We start from the raw sequence: 22,363 nt of genomic DNA, 5'->3' as shown, positions 1-22,363 counted from the left end.
TACATTAGCATTTGCATATTTTTTGTTACTGGCAAATACGTCCAGGTTACACCGACAGGTTTATCTTTTCCAGATCAGCATGGCATGCTATGGAGATGACTTATTATTGTTGTAAATGCATTAAGCCGACATATTGAATCGGTTGTTGCATTGGGTATTAATTGATATGTAAATTAATTTTATTGTAATATCTTGTAGAGCCAACCTACTAAAATTGGTTTTAGGTTATGGTATAAATATAAGATCTTATTTGTAAGATCAAGTGTGGAATGCGAAAAAGGATTGTGTGAAGGTATATGCAAGAATAAGCAGAGCTATACACGCAGACATCATTTGAAGATTAAAGGAAGGTTTTTTGAAGACAATCAAAACTACACCGGTACTAAATCTAGCATATGAATATGCTAATTTTAGCAGTACATTATTATTGGATTTGACCATCCAATTGTAGTCAATGTGACTCCCATTTTGTGATTGAGTAGTGAGCTCTAGGCGCTTGGTCTTTTTGCATGTGCATACCCCATTTATGTACACTTACTATCTGCAGTAGTATCATCTGATTATGGGCAAGGTTTCCCACCGTAGTTTTTCCCCTTACAGGGTTTCCACATACAAATATTGGTGTTATGTGTTGTGGATGACTTTGTCTTTATGTTTCATACACTAATCCTTACCGGCATAGCAATTAACTGTTAAAACTGTCTACCAGCATATTGAACTGGTTTACCAATATTAAGCATTAAGTTGGTTAAGTTGTTTTTGGTTTGAATTTATTTGACAACTGATTCACCCCCCCCCCCGCCTCTCAGTTGTCTCCGGGACCTAACAATTGGTATCAGAGCCTAGTCCTCTTTTGCAAAAGTTTAATAGCTTGAGGAGATCCAATGTCTACTAACTATTTCAGGAAGGATGGTCCTAAACTTGATGGAACCAACTATGGCATATGGAAGATCAGAATGGAGACACATCTAAATTGCATTGGAAAGGACATCTCGGATGTTACAAAGAATGGTTATACTGCTCCTACTCAGAGTCAGCCCAATCCACCCAACTTGCCTAAAGATGAGGAAAATGATTCCAAAGCAAGAGAAGCACTTTTGAGCACATTATCTGATCAACAAATCATGGGACTATCAGATAGGTCTACAGCTAAAGCTATTTGGGATCATTTGGAAACACTGAATGAAGGAGATTCCACAGTCAAAATTGCAAAACTTGAAAGCTTCCGAGTCAGGTATGAATATCTGAAAATGGAAGAAGATGAAAGGATTTCTGCTTTTATGGAAAGAGTAAATGAGATTGTTTTGGGTATTAAATGTTGTGGAGGAACCTTAGGTGAGGATGAAATTGTTTCAAAAGTTTTAAGAGGATTGCCACCGGCATATAAAATGAAAGTCACTGCTATAAATGAGTAAGAACAATGCCTAATACATCAGTAACTAGGGATACATTGATTGGGAAACTTTTACCTTTTGAAATTGAAGAATTTGGTCCTGTTGCTACTATAAAGACAGATTTGGCCTTTAAAGCATCAACATCATCTGCTCCATCATTTGACAAATCTGATTGGAAAGCCTTTTATGCAAAAGAACTTGAAGAAAGCAGGAAATAAAATGAAGAACTTGAAGCACTATTTGCAAGGAAAATGCCTAAAGGTCTAGTTGGAAGTAAGTATGAAGGTAAAGCACCCTTTAAATGTTTCAACTACAATAAGGTTGGTCATTGGACTTCAAGATGCCCTGATAGACATGCTAGACTAAGAGAAGAAGCTAGAAGAACATATAAGCCTAACCCTGAATATCAGAGATACAGATTTAAGAAGAATAAAGACAAATCTTGTTACGTTGTTGATTAAGGTGTGACTGATGATTCTGATGAGGATCCGATAGATAATGGATGGGTTTTTGTTACTATAACCGAAGATCAACTAGCACCTACTGCTCAACTGGTAGAACAGGCCTTGGTAGCTAAAGTTGAAGTAAAGGATGAATGGACCATTGATTCAGGATGCTCACATCATATGATAGGAGGCAAAGGTAAATTCTTGAACTTTCAAGAATACAATGGAGGCTTAGTGAGATTTGGAGATGACAAAGCTTGTTTGATCAAAGGTAAGGGTACAATATCTCTTGATGGTAAGCATAACACTGACAATGTTTACTATGTTTACTATGTTGAAGGATTAAAGCATAATCTTTTGAGTGTTGGTCAATTAGTTGAGAAAGGATTTCAGTTACAATTCAAAAATGCAAAATGCAAAATCATGAATAGAACTGGTTTGGAAATTACAACTAGTAATCAGACTAGAGGTAATATCTTTCACTTGAACAACAGTGAAAAGACATGCTTAATTGCACATACTGATGAAAGTTGGTTATGGCATAAGAGACTCTGTCATGTAAACTTTGATTGCATGGTGAAAATCAGTACTATTAAGGCAGTTAGAGATTTACCTAAAATTATCAAACCTCACAATACAGTATGTAAGGAATGTCAATTTGGAAAACAAGTTAGAGCTAGTTTCAAAAGTATTCCAAAAAAATCCAATAATGCTCTTGATTTAATTCACACTTATTTATGTGGTCCAGCTAGAACTAAAAGCTTACAAGGTGATAGATATTTCATGTTAATCATTGATGACTATTCTAGAATGTGTTGGGTTACTTTTCTCAGAGAAAAATCAAAAGCTCTAGGAAAGTTCAAACTATTCAAAGCAATCGTAGAAAATGAAACCGGTAAGAAAATCAAATGTCTAAGATCAGATCAAGGAGGAGAATTTACATCTAAGGAATTTAATACATTCTGTAAAGTAAATGGAATCAGAAGACAACTATCATCACCTCGAACACCACAGGAGAATGGAGTTGTTGAAAGGAAAAACATAACTATCTTGGATACAACAAGAAGTATGTTATCAAAAGCAAACCTACCACATGTATATTGGAGAGAGGCAGTCAGTACAACAGTCTATACATTCAACAAAGTTCACATCAAAGGTGAAACCGGTAAGACCCCTCATGAACTATGGTTTGGTATTACTCCTACTCTTAAATATTTCAGAACTTTTGGAAGTAAATGTTATATCAAAAGAGATGAGTATATTGGCAAATTTGATCCTAGAAGTGATGAAGGAATATTTCTTGGTTATTCATCTAAAAGCAAGGCATATAGATGTTTAACAAAAGATTGTAGAAAATTGTTGAAAGTACAAATGTAAAGATTGATGAACAATTCAGAGGAACTTCAAGGTATATAGACTCTGAACCGGGAACAAATTTTTTGACAAATGAACCTACTCTAAATCCACCAGTACAGAATGAAGATCCAGTTACCTCAGTATCATCTGAGAATTACACAGTAAGTGAGGAACAACAACAAACAAAGACACCTCGGTATGTAAGACTGAATCACTCTGAAGATCAGATAATTGGAAACAAGTTAAAAGGAGTTATGACAAGAGGAAGATTGACAAATGAAGAGGTATGTCTTATTTCTCAAATTGAACCATCATCAGTTAATGAGGCATGTGAAGATAAATTTTGGATTAAAGCTATGGAAGAAGAATTAAAAGAAATTGAGAAAAATAACACTTGGACATTAGTTCCCCGACCTAAAGATAAAAATGTAATTGGAACCAAATGGGTATTCAGAAACAAACTTAATGAAGATGGTAAGTTTATCAGAAATAAAGCAAGACTAGTGTGTAAGGGATATTCTCTGAAATAAGGAATTGATTACAATGAAACCTTTGCACCGGTAGCTAGAATTGAGACAGTCAGATTATTTTTGGCTTTTGCAGCACATAAGAACTACAAAGTATATCAAATGGATATTAAATGTGCATTTTTGAATGGAGATCTTGAAGAAGAAGTTTACATTGAACAACCTAATGGATTTTCTTTGATAGATAACAAAGATATGGTTTGCAGGTTAAGAAAAGCTTTGTATGGATTGAAGAAAGCTCCAAGAGCTTGGTATGAAAGATTGGATAAGTATCTTTTAAAGATTGGTTTTTCTAAAGGTAATGCAGATAGCAATTTATACTATAAAGTGACTAATGATGACATCCTGGTTATAGAAGTATTTGTTGATGATATAATCTTTGGAGGAGAAGATGGATTATGTAAAGAATTTTCTATTAAAATGCAGCAAGAATTTGAAATGTCTATGATTGGAGAAATAAAAAAAAATTTAGGATTGCAGATTTCACAGACTGATAAAGGTATATTCTTGAGTCAATCCATGTACTTAAAAGAGTTACTAAAGAAATTTGGGATGGAGAACTCTAAACCGGTAAGCACACCGATGACCACAAATGACAAATTATCACTAAGGGATGAATCTACACCTATTAATCCAACTAGATACAAATCTATGATATGAGTTTTACTGTATTTGACACAAACCAGACCTGATATTATGAATGTAGTATGTATTGTTTCAAGATTTCAAAGTAATCCTAGAGAAAATCATGAATCAGTAGTAAAAAGGATTTTCCGGTACTTACAAGGTACTATAAATCTTGGATTATGGTATCCTAGAGATGAAAACTTTGAATTATGTGCATACACAGATGCAAATTGGGCAGGAGATGTGGATGATAGAAAAAGCACTACTGGTAGAGCATTCTTTCTTGGAAACAGACTAGTTTCTTGGTTGAGTAAGAAACAAAGTTGTACATCTTTATCAACAACAGAATCAGAATATGTTGCAGCAGTAACTAACTGTACATAGGTACTATGGCTCAAGCAAATGTTGAAAGACATAAAGGTAAAATGCAAGGAACCTATTACTATCTATTGTGATAACACTGCAACAATTGATATATCTAAGAATCCAGTATTACATTCCAAAACCAAACATGTTTCTATCAAACTAAATTTTCTAAGGGAAAATGTTGAAGCAAAGGAAATAAAACTAGTTTATGTGAATACTAAAGAGCAGATTGCAGATATCTTTACTAAACCTCTGCTTAAGGAGACTTTTGAATATCTCAGAGATTAGCTTGGGGTCATACCCCCACTGGTAGAGACTTAGGAAGTTGATGATTGTCATCAACTGACATAATTAACAGAGAAATATTTTTTCCAGCTTTGATGGGAAGCTACTTCTCAGGGGGAGTAGTTGGTATACTAAATTGATTGGTATTTTGTATATGAACTTGGCTTGGTAAGAACTGGCATTTGATGTCAAAGGGGGAAATATTGGTATGGAAAAACACAAGGAAAACACATGTTGCTCCCAGGGGGAGAGATTGTTGTTTGAGAGAGATTATTACTCTTTGTATCTGTATTTTGATTTCAGAGTTTGTTGGTTTTTGGGTATTTGACATTTTTGTTATGGTATTTTGATGGTTTTTCCATCTTGTGTTGCCATCAATGCCAAAGGGGGAGATTGTTGGTATTTTGGTATGGTTTTGTCATTGATGTCAAGACCTACTAAACACTTATCAACTCTGGCACTTTGGAGAATCAACAACATTCACCGACAAGCAAGTGACTCATGCACAGTCACCGGTATCTGGTACACCGGCAAGATATAATGATCACCGACATTTGGAATGATATGGAAAACACATGGTTATGTCGAAGACATTGTGTGGACACTTTGTCTTGGAGTTTTGTTTATTGGTACATTAGCATTTGCATATTTGTTGTTACCAACAAATAGGTCCAGGTTACACCGGCATATTTATCTTTTCCAGATCAGCATGGCATGCTATGGAGATGACTTATTATTGTTGTAAATGCATTAAGCTAACATATTGAATCAGTTGTTGCATTGGGTATTAATTGATATGTAAATTAATTTTATTGTAATATCTTGTAGAGCCGACCTACTAAAATTGGTCTTAGGTTATGGTATAAATATAAGATCTTATTTGTAAGATCAAGTGTGGAATGCGAAAAAGGATTGTGTGAAGGTATATGCAAGAATAAGCAGAGCTATACACACAGACATTATTTGAAGATTAAAGGAAGGTTTTTTGAAAACAATCAAAACTAAACCGGTACTGAATCCAACATATGAAGATGCTAATTTTAGCAGTACATTCTTATTGGATTTAACCATCCAATTGTAGTCAGTGTGACTCCCATTTTGTGATTGAGCAGTGAGCTCTAGGCGCTTGGCCTTTTTGCATGTGCAAACCCCATTTATGCACACTTACTATTTGCAGTAGTATCATCTGATTGTGGGTAAGGTTTCCCACTGTGGTTTTTCCCCTTACAGGGTTTCCACGTACAAATATTGGTGTTATGTGTTGTGGATGACTTTGTCTTTATGTTTCATACACTAATCCTTACCGATATAGCAATTAACTATTAAAACTGTCTACCGACATATTGAACTGGTTTACTGGTATTAAGCACTAAGTTGTTTTTGGTTTGAATTTATTTGACAACTGATTCACCCTCCCCCCCCTTTCAGTTGTCTCTGGGACCTAACAAATGTTCCTCCTGCACCTCCTAGATGGACGAAAAGGTGGAGAATGAAAACTAAGAGAAAATGGGATAGTTGGAGAAGATTTAGGGATACGAGGACAAGTGGACTCAACTTCCTCCAAAGATGTAGGAAGGTTGGAGAGAATATAGGGAGGTTGAGGAATGTGTGTAGGTACACATTATTTGAAGAATAGAATGAATGTTGAAGATAATGATGCATATTAATATTAAAAATATTAATATCTTTAGCCACTTGATGGATGAGTTGGCAAAGAAGAAGTGATGTGGAGATGAGGGTGAGTTGGAAAAGCAAGATTAAATAATTAAGAAAACATTTAATTAATGAGACTATAGGATAGTGGATGAGAAATAACTAAATATTAAATATTTAATTATTGGCTTAGAAGAAAGGAATATAATGAATTAATTAATAAAATGTTTCAATTCAATTAATTAATGAATTAAATAAATTTAATCTTTTCAAATTAACTATTTAATAGAATACTAATTATTAAATAGATATAAAATATTTATTTAATTGGTCATAGCCAATTTAATGTGTATACAAAGAGAATGTAGAAATAAATAATGTACAAGTGATGAAATGAGTGATGTATGGAGGACTCATCAATACTCCTCAAGAACTACATCCACGATGAAGATACAATCAATATTCCACAATGAACAATCTCCTACAACAATGGTAAGTGTCTAATAAAGATAGAACATGATCAATATCTACAAACAACTTGTCTCCAATTTGGAAGAAACAAAACCAAGTACAAGTACAAGAATGCTTCCCATTTAGGATAAGAATTGACACAAAGATGAATGAATAAATATGACGACGTCTCTTAAAATTGCTTAGGTGTCTCATTGTCCATGAAAGATGAAGATGTCACAATCCAATCAAGAACATGCCTAATAAATAAAGAAGATGGCAATACGAGACTTTGCTGAAATTTATGTACAGCAAGACTCAAAGACAATGATGGTTTGATGAAAAGAGTGCAATGACTATCATCAAAGAAGAGAGTTGACCACTAAAATGTGTGTAATGCCCCGCCAGGAAACCCCGAAGGGATTAAGCCATAACACAAGAATAGAGTGCAATAATTTTTCATTTTTTTTAAAAGATAAACACAACATTAAGATACAACGAGATATCAAAGATTCAGATTACATAGCGGAAGACATCAACTAACACCTAAAGAGTTTCCCAACGAGATTACTTAATTCCACATTTAACTTAACTCACACAATTAAATCCAATAAGCTTATTATCTTATAACGAGATGATTCTTATACAAGGATAATTTTTTTCAAAAGATGGAAATATAATTCACAAGATAAGGTTCATCCATTAAGATTTATTCATACCCATCATTCATACTTTTCATTAAATATAAGCCATGCATCTAATATTCTAACACACTAGAATTTCATCATAAACATATGAGATCTTTCCATGCATACTTAATTTCCTTAACAACAACTGAATAAAATCCATTATCCTAAGCTACATTCTTTCATGTTCCCATTTACTGCATTCAAGAAAGGACTGCATATAAGCAGTTAAAGTTAATTCCATCTTATCCACTTATACATTCTAAGACAAGCTATTCATACATGATAAAGTTGAATAAGGGAAACATAAGAGAATAACATCACAAAACACCAAAATGATCTCGGAGTTCACCCCTAAAGGGCTACATCTCCAGGTCTGCTCAACTACAAGACCCCTTTGATAATTAATAAAGTTAAGAATACATGAGGTTCTCATAATTTACAATCCTGTCATCAAGGCAAAACATAATCAATATACAAACGACCACATTGGTCAATTAAGATATAAACGATCCTTGAAAAGGAGAGGATCCAGCTGAACAAAATTGAAGCTAATACAAAGGTCCATTAGGACATCCACAAAACTGAGTCATCACCACCCAAGGTCTAACATGAAACCCGAAACTCACAAGGGCATAGACAATAGGATGACCCACAAATGTGCTCCTAATAGGACAATACGACAACACACTAGTGAATGTAGGGATAAGTGTCATCACACAACCTAGTATGGTTACCATGGTAGGTCTTCATAGGTTCTGGCCCCATACACTGGGTTACCCTGGCAACCTAATCCGAACCTCCGGCCCATCCAAGCCTTGTGTGGACCCACACATCCTTTCGTGAAGACAAGGATGATGGTTTGCCACTTTAGGCCTTCTCACAACATGTCGAGTCTGTGTTAGCACTCGTCCCATGTGTGAGGCACAATTATCTTACTTAGAGATTAACATTCTAATCTATTGTTAGGTTATCACTTATTAGACTCACTCTTGAAGGGTTACCCAACAACCACTTTGGGCGCGGCCCCCAATCGAAAGCCACTTTCCCATACGACACTAGACTATACTTAGACGAACTCAAAAACCAAGGAATACACATGGTCAGATGAACGAAGTTCAAAAAGGAGGGAACATCCATTTCACCAAACACGACTCAAAAGAGGTACACTTACTGATGGTACTCTAACCAGAGACCTGACCAACCATGGTCAAACACGAATCATCATTCGACACCCGCATAAAGGATATGAACAATTACGAAACTACCACAAAACAACAGTCAATTGGGAACCGGGGACTGAAATAGGTACTCCAAATCAATCCATACGACAGGGTCCTATCAAACAAAGCACGACTTGCCATTATTTAAACAAAAGCAAATATAGAAATTAAACTCGCATAGGCAATATCCAGCAGATACAATCTTCTTTCCTATTGATTTAAACAATAAAATCGATCCAACTTTCTAATTGATCTAAGTTAGATTGCAGTTATCTACTTCATTTAGATACAGGTTGTTCTTGGTTTTCTAACTCTCTAAGGTTCATTGCATCGAACACACATAATAAGCCATAACGAGTTCTTAAACCAATTTCACATGAATATAATCAGACAACCATTAACCAATTAAATAAGATATTTAATCTTCAATTAAAACATCATTGACATACTAGTTCAAAATAAATCCTACAAATTTGTCTTTTCCAGAACCAATTTACACTATATAGATCAAGGAAATATACATATTTAAGGAAGCCAAATAAAGAAAATCCATTCCTAGATTAACAGATTGTTTCCTTGAGCATATAAAGAAAATTACTAAAATTAACTATTAATTAATGAATATATTTATTAATCTGTGATTAATTAAATATAACAGATTAATAATTAATGATGAAATTACTGAATCAAGTATTTAATTAGAAAAATCTGCATTAATAATAAAATGAGATTTGAATATTAATCAATGTATAATCAAGACTATACAATTAATTAATAACCAAATATTCATGAATATTAATTAATGACAAATTTAATCATAGTTAAAACTTTATTAAAAACTTAACATTTATTTAATATATTAAAATATTATATATATATATATATATATATTATTAAAATATTATATATATATATATATATATATATATATATATTATTAAAAAAAAAATTAAAAAAAACAACTTTTAAAAAAAATTATAAAAAAAAGGGAAAAGGTACCCACATGGACCCACCCACGTGGGCCCCTCCCTTGGGAGCTCACGCTTCCCCTTGGGGAAGTGCTGCTTCCCAATGGGAGCACGCAGCCCCCATGGGGAGCGCTGCTATTCCCAAAGGGAGCACGCAACCTCAAGGCGTGGGAATGGGGTCGAGCCTTGGCTCCCCCATCCCACGTAAAACAATTAATTTTTTTTTTGATTTATTTATTATATATATATATATTTTTAAAAAAAAATTACTGTAAAAAAAGCATAGTAAAAAAAATACAGTCCCAGATTTTAAAAATAAATATATTTTTTTTCTTCATTTACCAAATATTCAGATTTGGGAAGGGAAATCTTTCCAACACCATACCATTTTGGCAAAATGAGATGGATTTACACAATTTTAACATCACATCTGTCAAACCCCAATCTAAATTCCATTTTTAAACTTATATAAGAGAGAATCATTGGAGTTTTAAACGAATTTTTCTCAAGAACAGCCAAACCCCAAAATTTGGTTTTAATTTTTTTTTGAGAATCCATTTATACAAACAAGATTGCCATCTTGAGATTTGGAAAGGAAGCAAGGAGAATTTAAGATCCAGAAATTCAAACTACAATTTCTCTATTTCCCAAAAGCATAATATTCTTAATCTACAACCATATTTCTACATAAACACCAAAAACGATTTTCTTTAAGCAAGAACCTAAGAAATAGTCAGAGGACTACCTGATTCAGCAATCCTGGCAAGGTCAGAGGAAAGCCCAACCTGGAGGCTCAAGAAATTTCTCTTCCTCCAAAACCCCCAAATTTTCCTCCAAAAATATTTTTCCAACAATAATTTTTCCAAAAATATCCATCCCCAATATTTTCCAAAAGTCTAGGTTATATGGAAAAGTTTGACCAAAAAACTCATTTTTGGATTTAAAATTTTTATTTAAAATAAATCACAAAAATCTTTATTTTCCAACTATATCAATATATTCACTTGATTTTCAATCTAAAATTGACATCTTCAATTAACTAAAATTAACCTTTCTAATTTAAAAAACCAACATAATACAATTAATTCTATTGCAATTAAATTCAAAACTTTCTTTTTCAACAGCATATACAGAATATATTTAATATTTAAAATTAACCATTTACTTGAACTTGCTACCAAACTGACTCGAGCAATTCAAATAGCGATTAAACACATAAGGAAACCCTGTTTAATCTAGTCCATTAATCTTTAATGCACAAACACATATTTAATCAAATTAAGTACTAAGGACTAATTACTCAATTTAACCATACACACCAAACACGCAAACCAAGAAGGTCAACCAGACTGACGACTCGCAAACCCAACCAAAAGGGAATACCGACGATGACTGACGATGCTCACTTGAGCATGACTATGGTCAAACTAGGGTCTTACGACCACCTAATCCAACTCTAAGGATTAAAGAGGTACACTCAAACCCACAAATCCAGGTGAAGACGAACCTCGCACTCATGTGGTGTGGTACCTGAAATCTCCTGCAACCAAGAGTCATACATGCATACATATATAAACTTAATGAAAGCGTTAGCCCGATATTCATACCACGAAATTGGAACACTAAACAACTTACATACAACTGGTGCGAAAACCATATTAACAGATATGCACTAAATCAACGCATTTGACTATAATCATTATATTATGATAAACTAACCAAGATTAGACTGAGATTATAAATCTAAAAGACAATGAATTCTTGCTGAATAAGAATGATATAAGTCTCAACCAATGACTCTACATAAGGAATCATTAAAGATTAAGGATGAACAACTATCTCTGAAGGAGAATCAAGAATGTTTAAAGAAACATTGTCCTCATTCTTTCAAGATTCAAAGTACCCCAAAAAAATCAAACTCCCAAGAAATATCATAGTCATAGGGTAAATTTTTTGAAAAGTGAAGAGGCAAAAGAAAATCTAAAATAGGATCATCTGGGAATGGATGAGTATCAGGATCTCCATAAATATTCCAAATTTTAGTCAAAAGAGCATGAGGACACTCAAAATCAAGAATATACTTCAATTTGTCATTATAGACATGCATAGCAGTAACTCCTAAGAAATGATCCCTTTTGCAATTTCAAACAAATTTATTACTAGGTGTACCAAGAAGGGGAACAAGACTATATAATTGTGGCAACCAATGAAGCTAACGAAGATGTGTTTATTTATAGTTTCCCCTTTTCAAGATGATCAAAGAAGTTTGAAATGAAAACCCCATTATCAACTAATATTTCTCTAAAAATAGAAAAAAGATAGAAACTTCCAAATATGATTAATATTGTATATTAATCATTCATAAGTAATTAATCATTCATCATTCATAGAATCAAAGTTGGGGCTCTCATGGTGATCCTGGAAATAGAAAACGTTGATCCCAATCTGCCAATTTTGCAACTAGTGGAAAGGGGACGGGCTATAGATAGGTTGCCAGACCTCAACGCACCAGTGTCAGATGAGGCCTTGGGATGGACTAACTCCTTTCAGCCCACTTCCAATGCCCCTAAAATTCAAACCCAGGAGGATGCAGCCATGGACGAGTAAAGTAATTTTAGCTTTGTTGTTTGCTACTTAGAATATGCTCCATTTTGATGTGTGGAAAATCTGATGGCAACTAGTATGACCTGAAATTTTTTGACTGCTCCTTGTTATTACCAGTGTTGGTCTATTCGTTTATTTCCACTAGTATAACAAAACCGGTAGTGAAGTCACCTTCTTAGCCTGCCGGCTAGTACCGGAAATGGAGGGTTTTTTTTTCTTTTATGAACCGGTCAAGAGGACAACATACTGGTATCAAAGTTCCGATATAACACAACCGGTAACTGGTCGTGGCAGCTCTACAGTGTTCCGACAACTAGAATTCTGCTTTCCAAGTCCTCATGATAACCGGTTGCAGGTGTCATTTTTAAAGTTTTCTTCCGGACTCGTCCCAACCCGCTACTCTAAATTTGACCTCTAAGAGGCTTGTTCTATGGGCAAGTTCTATCTATCTCTTTGGATCTTTGGGGGGCTCCTTCTCATAGCCTCTTTTCCTCTTTGTTCATTGTATCTGAGCAAGGATATAGGGTTTTCTTCCTGATTCTTTCCCTATTGAGCTCTTGAATCAGGTATATATATATATATATATATATATATATATATATATATTAGTGGCTTGCCACTTTTGTTCAAAAAAAAAAAAAGTAATTAATCATAATGCCATTAATATTGTTATGTTGTCCATTTGTTTTGTCAATCATTATAAGATGTCCAAGTAATAAGTCATAATGTTGTATGGTAAAAAAAACTGAATAAAATATACTTAGATTTGAATCTAGAAAAAATACATGGGTATAATGATAGAGATCCTCAATTCCTTTCTAATGACACAAAAATAATGAAAATTAGAGATTGTGGCAAAAGTTTATAAGCTTAAAGGTCCAAAATTAAAAAAAATCAATTTAGTGAGCAATAAAATTCATTTGCAAAAAATATGGAAAAAACACGTTTTCCACTATGAAGTATGTAGAAATAGCTCTTTGTTTTGTTGTCTTGATTGATTTTTTTTGATATCTTTTTTTATTTGCATGTCCACCAAACGTCTACCAAAGCAACCCCACTAAAATCTATGGAAAGAACCCTTTACATTATGCTTTGATGAATATCCATATACTACTCCATTGTTCCCATTTTGGCATAGGTAAATAGATTCTTGACAATGATTATGTGATTTGATACTACACCTACCAAGTGTCTAAGGCCTTTACAAATCTAGTCGATGGATGTCCATACTTTGTTTGTTAGATGTTCTTGCATCATAAACACATAGAGGAATGCATGCCCCCACCTTAAAGTAATTGATAAAATCAACATGGAGTGATTATACTAAGGTAAGAAGATTGATAAACATAAAGATGACAAAGAAATAAAAAATTTTGTTTGCTAAATTGTGGACATGGGCCCACTCATATATATAAATAAATAATAACAAAATTTGCATCAACTCTTAAATGAGGGTGCTATAGTATTACAAATTTCTTCACAATTTTTCCTTTCTTTGATGGTCCTAGTGTCATTTGATGGTTGGCTTTTAATAGGGGAAATTTATTTCATTTTAATTTGTCCATTCACGTCCTATCTTAGGAATGAAATCAGGGTCTTGTTTGTTTATTTCTTTTGAACTTTCTTCATTACCAACAACCTCTAAAGTCACCAATGACTTTGGAGAGATCTTAAAATGTGTAGGCTTCGCTATTTTTTTCTCTAACAAGATTAATGAGGCCTTTGAGATATCTACATCTATACTATTTGCTTGCACAACCCCAATATTTGGATCTTGCAAACCAAGTGAAGGGGATGAACTTGTCTTTGGATTGACTTTTGGAAGAAGTTGGGGAGAAGCCATATTATTTTGAGTGCTTGGAGGAATGACATACTTATGGGGCTTTACCCCAATCCACCTAGTGGGCTTGCTACTCGAGGCATGATTACCCTATTCTCGAGCTTGCAACTTTTGACATTGGGAAGCAAAATGATTAGATGTAAACCATTTCTTGTAGTTGAAAGTACTATTTTTTTAATCTATAGGTTTTCTCCAACATCTATTGTCCACCTCTAGTGATATTTATGTAGGAAGACCTATGGATATCCATTTCAATGTATAAATGTGCAAATTACCCTGTTCTCGAGCTTGCAACTTTTGACATTGGGAAGCAAAATGATTAGATGTAAACCATTTCTTGTAGTTGAAAGTACTATTTTTGTAATCGATAGGTTTTCTCCAACATCTATTGTCCACCTCTAGTGATATTTACATAGGAAGACCTATGGATATCCATTTCAATGTATAAATGTGTAAAAATGGAGTTTTCATAATTGGTTGTTTCATTTGAAGTACAATTGTACTTACCTAAGCTATTACTAATGGTCCACAAGCACTCCAATTTATCGAATTGTAAGGGAAGATAAGGTATCAATATTCTTTTGTATTAAAGATAGTTTACAAAAAGATACATCATAAATCAAGCGTATCAAAGATAGACCGAGTCGGGCCATAAGATCATACTATTAAAACTGATTTTTATATACACATTATAAACTATCTAAATATATTAATATTTCAAAATAAAATTATTAAAATTAACATATAAATATTTCTTACACTTTTCAAAATAATAAACATAATAAAAAGATTGAATAATAAAGGCTGAAGCTAAAGTGGCTCCAAAACAACCAAATCGTATATCATATTATTGACCGCTTGGAAAATCACATCCTTAGCTTGCAAAATCAATGGTGTATAATGTGCAACTAACTTTCGTGTTATACACTTTCCATGCAAACGTACCGTGTTTTTGGAACCATAATAGCTACATCTAATAACAAGTGCCACATGGTGGCGAGTACTTGCCTCTTGATTTGTAGTTGAAATAGTAATTTTTGTTATAGTTATTGAATTTTTTTATTAATTATATAACTAATATAGTGTTGGACTATGATAAATTACAATTTTTCTGGTAGATAACCTTCTTGCTATGTCAGGATCAAATATTTGGTTATTCAATGCCATTTTGTTAGAGAGTAGGTATATATTAGTGATTATTTTACAAATCGTAGAAGTCCTATAGTGTTTATATGGTGCAAGCATCCAATAGTTTTACTATTAGATGCATGAGTTGTATTTTTTATGTCTATTATAAACTCTATCATAGTACATGCAAAGTTTGGGCCACTTTAGATCATTGTTGTGACATGAGGGCTTCTCTTAGTGCAACATTAATGTGGCTATAATTATAAAATATTTGGTGAATATCACATTAACAACTATATTTAAATTGTGCTATGTGGAGGTTGTACACTATAGTGCATAGATGAAGACTTTATGATCTTTGGTGTCCAAATGTCGTATACTAATTATCATTTCAACAAATGCAACAACAAAGTGACTTATATTTGTTTATATATTTTGAGGAACACTTGGTTTTTATTGGGGTGAGAATTCATTCTCTTGTTCCAGAGACAGGTGAAAGTATTTTTGTCTCGTTGGTAAATGAGTTGGCATCACTTAGTGATTTATAGGTAATTTATAGCTAGGGTTTAGGGTTTAGGGTATATATATATATATATATATATATATATATATATATATATACACACACACACACACACACACACACACACACACAAAATGTCATATTTGACTATTAATAATTTAATTCCTACATGAATCTCACTGAAACTAATTCCTCATGAGTTTAGGTCTACAGTAAAAATACTCTTATGAGCTTGGTCAAGAGAAAAGAGGAAGTTAAAGATCAAGTTAAAATTCTATGGTAATTTCATTCTCAATTTACGAGGATTATGTTACATCTAACCCTTGGTTTCTACAATGTATTGGGTTAATCCTTAGAAAATTGAAAGTTAGATATAATGGAAAGATTGAGAACATTCATGTGATCAATATAACATGGGTATGAAAAATAACTACTTACTTATCCTTGAAAAAATAAGCCAAGCTAATTATAATGTAAATGGAAAGTGGACGAGAAAAGGATCTACTAATCTATTTTGGATTTTATTATCATAGATAGTAGACATATAAATATAAGAGGTTATAATAGTTATAACACTTGAGATATTTGAAGGGAAAAGTGTTTACAAAGATAATACTAGCATGCAGATATTAATCAAAAGGAAGTATAGATAGGTTGGGATGAAGGAGAAATTAAATGTTTTAATGAGGCAATGTTGTGGGTTGTTTAGAAAGATTGTTTAATATCATATTAAATTTGATAAATTATTATGTTTAAATTAAATAAGAAATACAAATTAAAAATAATTATTTATTTTTATGTAATTAAATAATGAAAAGCTATAGATAAAAAAATATTAATACTATTAAATTTGTTTTAAAATATCAATTTTTTTAAAAATAAATTGTTAAAAAAGTTCATAATATTTATCCTTCTTCTATGTGTTTACTTTCATATTAAATTCAATAAATTATTATGTTTAAATTAAATAAAAGATTAAATTAATATGGATATTTATCTTTTTTGCCAAAAAAATATTATTGAAATTTAGTTTATTTTGATTATAAATTAAAGAACATTTTAAATATAATACATTTTTTTTTTTTTTTTGATCGATAAAAGGCTGAAGCCAAAATTTATTTCTTTTATAAAAATATTACATCTCCATTCAGTGTGGGCACCGGTAGGAAAGAATGGAGATAAGAAAACCTCCGGTCTAGCCCAGATCCCTTATGGGATCAGATATTATAAACAACTATAAATTTTTACAAATCCTCATCTGAGGATGGAGGCTATCTTATTTAGACATTTTAGTTTCTTTCTGTACATAAAATCTTGCAACACTTTTCCGGTTGGATCCATCTTCACAAATTTAGTGAATCCACTAATACTTCGAGCTTTAACTTTTGTCCTGTATCCCGAATCTGCAAAACCTTATTGCAACTTACTTTGCCAGACTGTTAGAAGCATAGTAAACATAATAATTTGCAACAATCATTCAATGAATAATAGTATCTTTTCTTTTTATGTAAGAGGATTATAGCCTGGATATCCCTTAACTTGAAACCATCTTAACCTTTTGGGTTTCAATTTAAGAGATTATCCAGGCTACAATTCTACCTACACTAATGAAAAGGATCAATTTCTATCAGTTCCTTAATTACTTTTAACTATGCAGACATCTGATTCTCCAAAACATAAATATATTCATATGCATATGTATGTATATTTATATGCCAATATGCGAAATAATCTATCATTGAGTCTGCCAGGATCATGAGTATATACATATGCACACAGAAATATATATGCCTAGAGAAAGGAGTGAAACAACAAAAGAGCAAAGGGACTGTCCAGAGTCTTATCATAAATAGAACCTTCTAAATATTTGTATCCATGACTAAGCCTGGACTTTCCTCTACTTCCCTCCTTAAAACCTCTACAAAAAAACATGCCACCCATTCCTCAATAGTTTGTAAGAACCCGAAGGAACCCCACACGGTAGAGAAAGGGTATCTCAAAATCCAAGATAAGTCAAATGCTATGATATTCTGTAAAATCCTCTTCTGTCATACAGCCAACGAGACAGAAACCAGAGATATCTGTCCCAATTTTAACACAGGGCTTATATCCTATGTTGAAATTATTACCAACACTAACCGATACATAGAATCTTGAATACCAAATATCAAAAAAAACCAGTAACCTTAGCATGAAGACACATAGCCTGGCAGTCCCTTATTGTCATTAGAAGACATGATATATTCCTTATTGAAGTCTATACCCTCGCTGCCCAGGACAATCTTAACTCAGACTACTTGCACTGGAGGGGAAACCTGCATGTGCCAGAGCAGTCATACCAGACTTCTACCAATCTCCTCTCTACACGCCTGAAATGCCCCTTTCACCCACACACAGAATTGGGTGTCTAGGGACAGGTGAGGAGAGATATAAACAAGCATATATGAAGGTTCAGATATGGATGGATATGAATATATTTATATATATATATATATATACATACTCAAATACATATACTTCCTGTATATATATATATATATGTATATATGTGTGTGTGTAATTGTGTATGTTTCTATTTACACCCACACACACACACACACATATATATATATGAGTATATATATATGTATATATATATATATATATATATGATTGTATATATATACATATATCTATATATATGAATATATATATATATATATATGTACATATTTATATATATATGAATACATCATATAACATGAATCAATCCGATGATAAATACATATGGGATTATCTATAAATATATACATATATATATATATATATATGTGAGTATATATATATATATATCTGAATCTTAGTATACCAAAATGCTGATATAAGGAAACGGTGACCGCACTTCCTAGAACTTATAAATGAGGGACTTGGAGAGGACTTGGAGAGGAGTGATATGAAGGGGTGACACGACCATCACCTAAAATTAATCTGAGGGTATACCCTTCCTAAAGACATACGAATTACCATCTGCCCCTAAATTGGCTAACTTGTCTGCTATAGAATTCCCTTCCCTATAAATATGTTTAACCGAAGTTTCCTCAAAGTATTTGATCAAATCCAGAATTCTTTTTAATTCTGCTTTCAATTTCCAGTTTGACACTTCCCTAGTCCTGACTGCATTTATAGTTAACGTCGAATCCCCTTCAATTTCCAGATATTTAATCTTGAGTGATTTAGCTATAATCAATCCCTCCCGCAATGCTAAAAACTCAGCCATGTTATTTGAAGCCACACCTATAGGCTTATTAATGCTAGCTATTAGTACTCCGTTATCTTGGTGAATAGCACACCCTATACCTACTACACCAAGGTTCCCTCGGGAAGCACCATCAAAGTTTAGCTTAGCCCAGCCCTTTCGGGGGGGAGCCCATTTTGTTAGCTTCCTATCTATCTCAACCTGTTTACCTCCACTCCCAATAAACGGGGGAATTATCAAACCCATCCATTTAGATCGAAGTACCTCATCCCATCTGGTTAAATTAATAGACTTTTCCTGTGTATGTCTTAGTCTATTATTGACTTTTTCCACAATTGTTACCTCGATCTTATTTAGAAGGGATTCTACCCTCAATTTTGATTCTTTAAAGATCCGCCTGTTTCTCTCCTTCCATATTTCCCATATGAGGATTGTCGGGTCAATTGTCCACACTAAGTGATATATATCCTTTGTGTGAGGAGTTTGCCAACTAATCAGCCATTCTAAAATGTCCCTAGGTCTCGGAGTCGGCCAACCAAGGCTTGAGCAAAGCCATTCCCAACATCTCTGACTGAAACTACAATTAAGAATTAGGTGATCCGCATTTTCTTCCTCTGATTCGCATAGAGGGCATCTCGATGGTCCCATGAATCCTAATTTTGAGAACCAATCTGAGGTAAGAATCCTTTTTTGGAAAGCTGCCCATGAGAAGATACCAGCTTTGGGTATACCAACGTTATTCCAGCATAGGCTAATCGGAATATTAGGATTGGTTGCAGCTCGTCTGAGTTTTAAAAGTGAGTATCCTTCTTTGGCTTTATAAATGCTCGAAGAACTACCCGCCCATATTATCCTATCTTTCCCACTATGTAATGATAGATGCCTATGCCTCAAATTATTCCAGAGGATCTCCTTGTCTGCATTTGACAAGTTCATCTCATCAAGGGGTTTCCACTCCCAACCCAAAGCGGGGTCATTGGAGATAAGCTTGATATAATCCTTAACATACCTGCCCCTGATTGATTTGCAATGTTCTATACCTTCTTCGCTTATTCCTATTTTGTCTAGGGCTGAATATCCCCCCCAAGAGTCTTCCCAGAACAGTGCCTCAGATCCTTCCGCAATATCCCATGTTAGATAATCCCTGATCACCTCTCTACATTCTAGCATAAAATTCTAGACTTTGGATCCCTTGGGTAGTATTTCCGTCCTCAGTATACTATCAAGGTTGGAGTTAGTGAGATATTTAGCTTTGAGGATCCTTACCCATTTAAGATCTGGTTCCGAGTACATTTTCCATACTAACTTCGCCCCTAGAGCCATGTTTTGTACCCCCAAATCTTTGATGCCAACTCCCCCTATACTGATAGGTTGGCTAATTTTATCCCAAGAAATTAAAGCAAATTTCTTTTTGTCTGAATTCATATTCCAAAAGAACTTCCTCATCTTTTTTACCATTTCTAGTCGAGCTCCTTTAGGTAATTGCTGGCAGGACATTTGATATATCGGAATAGCCGCCATAACAGCTTTTAGTAATGTAATCCTCCCAGCCGAAGAGAGGCATTTGTTCTTCCAAGAATTCAACCTGAGATCCATCTTTTCAAGGATTCCTTTCCATAATGAATTAATATTGTTTCCCTTATCCATCGGAATCCCTAAATATTTACAAGGAAGTTTCCCTTTATCAAACCCTAAGATATTACAAATATCTATCTCTATGTTTTGCGAAGTGTTGAAGAAGAAGATTTCCGATTTATTCTTGTTCACTTCCTGACCAGAAGCTAATGCATAAATGTCAAGAATCCTTTTGAAAGCCATGGCTTCAGTCCTATTCGCACATCCCATCAGCATTGTGTCATCAGCAAACTGCTGGTGGGTTATGGCCTCCATTCCATTCGTAATTTTAATACCTTTAATAATCTGATTCATACGAGCACAAGAAATGATTCTCCCAAGGCCCTCTGCCATTATGATAAATAAGAAAGGGGATAAAGGATCTCCTTGTCTAATCCCTCTAGATATCTGGAAGAAGCCCGCTGGGGAACCATTTATAAGTAATGATACCCTGGGAGATGAGATGCATTCGAATATTAAATTGATCCATTGTTTAGAAAAACCAAAGGATTCTAAACATTTACACACAAATCTCCAATCGACTTTATCATATGCCTTCTTAATGTCTAATTTGATCATCATAGCAGCTGATCGATTCTGATGTAACGAGTGCATGACTTCTTGAGCAATAATAATGCCATCAAAGATAGATCTACCTGGAACGAATCCGGTCTGTTCCTCTGAAATTATGCAAGGGAGGATGCCTTTCAATCTATTCGCTAAAATTTTAGTAAAAAGTTTGTAAATTGTGTTACATAAGGAAATAGGTCGGAAGTCTTCAAAATTTCTTGATTCCTCCTTCTTTGGAATCAAAGTAATGAAAGTATTGTTGATCTCACTTAAAATACTTCCAGAGTTTCTAACAGCTTCCAATGCTTCCACTACCTCCTTACCAATAATGTGCCAGCATTTTTGAAAAAAGCAACCGGGAAAACCATCGGGGCCAGGTGCTTTATCAGGGTTAAGTTGCCCCAATGCTAATTTTACTTCTGATTCTGTAAATTTGTCGCTAAGCGCTTTGTTTTGGTTTTCAGTTATGATCTTAGGAATATTCCTAAGCAAAGTTAAATTGGCGTCTTTAAGGGATGATTCCGAATTGAACAGGGTTTTAAAATGGTTCACCGCTTCTGTAGTTATGTCCTTTTGATCTTCCAGTAATATACCATTATTACTCATGATCTTGTGAATACTATTAGTGTTCCTCCTGTTTTTTGTACTGTTGTGAAAGAACTTAGTATTCCTATCCCCATTTTGAAGCCAATTCTCTCTAGACTTCTGTTTCCAAAATATTTCTTCTTTTGTTAACGTATCCTCATATTTCCTGAGAAGCTCCTTTTCTTTGAGGAAGCTATCCTGATCCATTCCTAGTCTAAACACTTTTTCATTTAGGTCTGCGATTTCTTTTTCTAATGAAATTTTGGTTTCAAAAATGTTACTG

This window comes from Cryptomeria japonica, chromosome 2 (assembly GCF_030272615.1).
Source record: "Cryptomeria japonica chromosome 2, Sugi_1.0, whole genome shotgun sequence".
Classification (NCBI taxonomy): Eukaryota; Viridiplantae; Streptophyta; class Pinopsida; order Cupressales; family Cupressaceae; genus Cryptomeria; species Cryptomeria japonica.
The sequence above is the reverse complement of the archived record's forward strand: the minus strand, read 5'-3'. Positions refer to the sequence as shown.